Genomic DNA, 4,757 nt, shown 5'->3' on the forward strand with positions numbered 1-4,757 from the left:
CTCCTCCTCCTCCTCCTCCTCCTCCTCCTCCTCCTCCTCCTCCTCCTATTTAACTTAGTGTTTTGTCGTCGGAACAAGAAGTTAGTAGGGACTTGGAGACTTTGGGGCTGTCTGGGGAATATCTGAGTTAGGTTACTTCACTTCCCAAAGCTTCAACTCGGTTTAAAATACTACTTCCATTTCTTAAGGTTATGAATATTAACACAGGAAAAGGCCTAGCCAAGCTGAAAGTAAGCGCTCAATAAATGCTTTAGCGTTACTGTTAGGTAGGGATTGCCTTTGTCTTGAAATGTTCGTGGTGTCCCCGAACGCCCTCTTTATTTTTGCAGTGTTGCGATATTCTGGCCTTAAATCCCTTCCCCTCGCAGAGGAGTTGCGAGCTCCCCACGCCCGGTCACAGTCACTCCTGGACAACTGCACCCGGTCCGGGACGCTACAGAGGAGTACGGGCACCAGAAGGACTAGACCAGGAAAGGGCGCGCGGTGGGGCTCAGGTCCTCTGAGTCAGGGGCCTCCGTTTGGTCTGTCCCTCCGCACACCCCTAGAAAGGAGGGTCACGCAGCAGGGGGCTGGTGAGAAAAAGGCCCCCTCAACTCGGGGCCAAGCCCCACACAATTAGGAGGTGGCGGGAGACCCGGGCGCCTTGGGGTGCGGTGTTACCCAGTGCCTTCCCAATGCCAGTGTTCAGTTTCCAAGGGCTACGAGACTCATGCAGTTGATTACCCTCTTTCCTCCAAATAAAAGGGATTCTTAGGAAAATCTCCTTGAACTTTTTCCGTGGGAGAGAGTAAGAGTTTCCAGGTAAAAACAAAAACTTTGGCCCCTTTCCTCTCCATTAGCAGGCAGGAGCGCCCGCCTCCCTTCCAGCAACCGCCCCCCATCTCCACCCAGAACTCCCGCCCGGCTTCCGGTGCAGGCCACCCGGGGAAGCGTTTCATTCGACCGCCACCTCCCACCGCTGCGGAGGGGAATGCATTTTCCATCCTTTGGGCGTCTGTTTGTTCGCTATGCAGCTGTTGGGCTCGGGGAGTCTGTAGGGACTAGGAACTCCGAAAACCTGCAGCTCCGGGCGCCCCATGCCCCGCTGGCTGATTTACAGACCCGGGGAAAAGGAAAGGCTGTGGGTTGGGGCGCGGGGGCCCAGGCAACACCTGACCCAGGCCGTGCAAAACGAGCCCAGCGAGGCGCTCGAGCAGAGAGGACTGGGGAACGCGAGGCCTCCCGCCCCCTCGCCCAGGGCCCGCTCGCGGGTGCGTGCGAACTGGCTGGCGGCCCTGAGGGCCGGGGAGGCGCGGGATTAATGCGCTATCCCAAATCGCGGTGGCCGCCAGCAGGAAGCGACAGAGGCACCAGATTTCCCTTCCGCATTAAGAGGGTTTTTCCTTTTTTTCCTGCTTGGCCGACGGAGGGCTTTTTAAATTGGACGTGGAGATCCTCAATTAGAAGTGTGGCGAAGTTGGCAAAAGAGTTCAGCGGAAAACTCCCCGCCTCGCCAAAGGAGGCTCCCGACTCCGGTTCCCGCCCTCGGCCGGGTGCGGCGCAGGCCACGAAAAGAGCTCTCCCACCTCCCCCGGACGGGGAGGGCGCATTCTTCCCTCTGCGCACTGCCGGGGCAGGCTGCAGCCGGAGCGGCTCTTTAGTTCCCGGTGTTTGCTTGGCGCAGCAAGAGGAGGGAATCCGGCGGCTCGCATTCACAGCGGTCCACGCTGGGGTTTTTCCCACCCCCCCCACACCCCGCGGGTTCCCTGATGGTCTCTTTATCGCTTTCTTAAAGCACATCTGTCCGACGTATTTCTGCCGCAACCGTCCGCCTTTGCTACGAGCGCGAATTGCGGAACGCGCTGCCACGTGCGATAACCAAGCTCTGCTCCCGAAGTCGGCTCCGCCAGGTACCCCCGCACCCGTCCTCGTACCCTACAGGCTGGTTCCCCTCTGCGCCCAGGACTTATACGCGCCCGGCAGGGCAAAAGGGGAGCGTCGCGGGCGCCGGCACCTGGTGGTCCCCAAGTCCAGGGCGGAAAGGACGTCCCAAGAGCCAAAAGTGCCGGCAGAAGCCGCCGCTCGCCGTGGGGCGCTTCTGGGTTCCCAGCACCAGAGGGCACCAGAAACCGCCGGAGTCCTGGAGCGCCCACGCGGCTGGGGCTGCGTTGTCATTTTAAGCATAGAACCGATGAACGAGCACTCCCCTTACAATCCTTCCCCAAATGCAAATTACCCCCCCCGGAACTTCGGATGTCCTCACAAGCATCCCTGCTTTTCAGGCTCCTAGCCCTCTTCATCCTCACTAATTTTTCTCTACCCACCTCACTTAAGCTGGTTTCTCAGCAACCTGCTTTTTGAACTCCCCCCCTCCCCCGCGTCACAGTGACAGCTTCAGCGCGTGTGAGCGCTCCCGCCGCCAGTGCCCCCGCGCCTTCTTGTGTGTGGCAGACTGGGAGGTTTGTTTAGGCTTTGCCTTCGAGATCCAGGTCTCGGTCTCAGGAGGAGAAAAGGGAGGCGGGGGTGGGTGGGTGGCGGCGTGCTGTAACTCGGGGGCTTTCTTTTGGGATAGGGACAGAAGTTGCTGAAAAGATGAACTGCTTTTCTTAACTGTGTCTTGTGTCCTGGACGGACGGAGGACTTATTCTGTCGGGCCCAAGACCAGAGTAGGAAAAAGAATGAGCGCCGCCTTCTGCAGACAGTCTGGGAAGGGGTCTGTCTGTTAAAGGGCCCGAGGCCGGGTGCCAGACCCAGGGGCACCCGAACCCCTTGCGAGAGTGGGCTGGCGACGCAGCGGGCTCCCCGAACACCTGACACTTGTGGAAAAGGCGACACTGTCCCTGAACCCTGCCGAAGCGAAGACGTGGCGAAACTGTGAGGGCGAGACCTGGTCGCGGCTGGGCGGAAGCCCAGCAGCTCCCTCTTCCAGGGCTTTGCGGGAAGAGGTGCGTGCGTCAGGTTGGCAGCAGCATCTCTTCCTTGGGATACTTAAGTGTATATTCAAGATGGTCTAGATGGGTGGGATGGGGGCGGGGAGGGAGGTCCAAGAGGGAGGGGATATATGTATACATATGGCTGATTCACTTCACTGTACAGCAGAAACTAACACAACACTGTAAACCACTTATACTCCCCCCCAAATATACTGCGGAAGAGTGAAGTGCGCTCTAACACATCCGCGGCAGGGCTCGGAAGAGTTGTGTTTGTCCCCACCAATGAGCAAAAGTGCTGCGAGCGCGGGGCTGGGCAGCTCCCCCGGGGCGCGCACGTCGGCTCTGCGGGCGCGTGTGCCAGCCCCGAAACTAGGGAGGCGTCAGGAGGCTGGGGGTTCCGGCGGGAGTCATTCCCCGCCCCGAAGAGAGTTCGTTTTCACCCGGTGGGTCTGGAAACCAAACGACAGCGAAATCAGCCCTGAGGCTGTGCCAGGGTGGTGGCGGGGGTGTTACTGGGGGAGGTGGCACAGAGTACAGACGAAAGTCATTCAACCCATCACCGAGATGGCTTAGGGGAGACCTTGAGAAGGTTCAAGAGTCTGCTCGAGGCGGAGGCCCTGGTCCTGGACTGTTCAGGAAGCCCGTCTCTTAAGCTTGACGGGGATGGTGAGGTGGGATACCGGGCATTAGGAAAGTGCCAGCAACCGGGTTCCGACCAGGGCTAGGAATGTAGATTTGCAAGACCGCACCGGAGGAGGTGAGCTCTCTACTTTTAGGTTCTCAGCACCTTTGCAGCAGTCCCTCCCGGGGCCTACACTTTCTCTTGGAACAGACCAAACCCAGTTACACTCCCGTTAATGATATCTATGCAGCTGCGCGTCCACAGAGAACCCAACTCTGGTCGTGGTAGGTTCAAAGGCGATTCCAGTCCCGCACCTTCCCGGGACTTGACGGAAGAGCACCTCGCCGAGTCGGGGAGGGAAATTGCCCCTGTCGGATATGCCCGGGTCCAGAGGCAGCAGGGGCACCAGAGATTTTTGCCCGCGAGGAAAGGCAACCTGCCCCTCCGCAAACCCAGCCTCTCCCCGGTTCCACTTCTCTCTCTCTTCTGCCCTCTCGGCGCTTCGGTTCGTTCTAGTGTCCCCTCTTTCTAGTCTCACCGCCTGCTCTGGGGTCCAGCCGCGCCCCCTCTGTCTCCAGCGCCGCACAGCCCGACGCACCCGCTGGCGACTCAGGCGCCACCCGCCCGCTCCCCCCAGGCCCGCTCCGCCAGGCCCGCCCCTGCTTACCTCGGATCCAGTCTCCGCAGACCTCCAGTTGGACATTAACTCCAGGTGCCCCAAGTCCCAGCCAGGAGACCCATCCGGGCCGAGGGCAGGAGCGCGGAGCCCCGCCCGATAGGTCAGGGGCACGAGTTCGCAATCCTGGGGCTGCTCGGGGCAGCAAGGGCGCGCAGGAGGCGGCGGCCAAGGCTCCCGCCGCCGCCGCCGCCGCCGCCGCGAGAAGGGCGAGGGATGCAGACAGCTCCCCCGCCGGCTCCCCGCACCCCCAGAAGCCGAGGTCCGAGCAGCCGCCTCTGCCTTGGGTGGGGGGGTGACAGGGCTGCGCGCGCCGCGCTTTTAGCCCGGGTTGCGCGGGCGGGGGGCGCGGCGGCCGGTTCAGCGGCGGCGGCCGCGCTCTGCGCCTTCTCGGGGCGCAGCGCCTGGGAGCACGAGACGCGCCGGGCTGATGCCGCCGGAGCTGAGGTCTGGCCTGGAAATCCGAACGAGACACCACGTCAACCGGCGCCGAGAGTCCCGTGAAGACATGAGGGCGCCAGGAGCGCAGGCTGGTCCTTGAGAGCCC

At 61.4% G+C, this 4,757-nt stretch overlaps 1 protein-coding gene across 3 annotated transcripts in view; it reads right to left on the reverse strand.

Annotated features, from left to right (window-relative positions):
• The window catches only part of GDNF (glial cell derived neurotrophic factor), a 25,512-nt gene extending 21,287 nt beyond the window's left edge, over positions 1–4,225 (reverse strand). For 2 of the 3 annotated variants that reach the window (XM_029218147.1, XM_029218148.1), the window contains exon 1: positions 256–270. The gene's annotated coding sequence lies outside the window, so the exon portion shown is untranslated. Of the gene's footprint in view, positions 1–255; positions 271–4,201 lie in introns of those variants that run through there. The other variant, XM_029218146.1, reaches the window with a different exon arrangement.
• Between the last annotated feature and the right edge of the window lie 532 nt (positions 4,226–4,757).

The sequence above is a fragment of the Monodon monoceros genome, unplaced genomic scaffold, assembly GCF_005190385.1.
Source record: "Monodon monoceros isolate NGI ecotype Baffin Bay Population unplaced genomic scaffold, NGI_Narwhal_1 Super_Scaffold_12, whole genome shotgun sequence".
NCBI lineage: Eukaryota > Metazoa > Chordata > Mammalia > Artiodactyla > Monodontidae > Monodon > Monodon monoceros.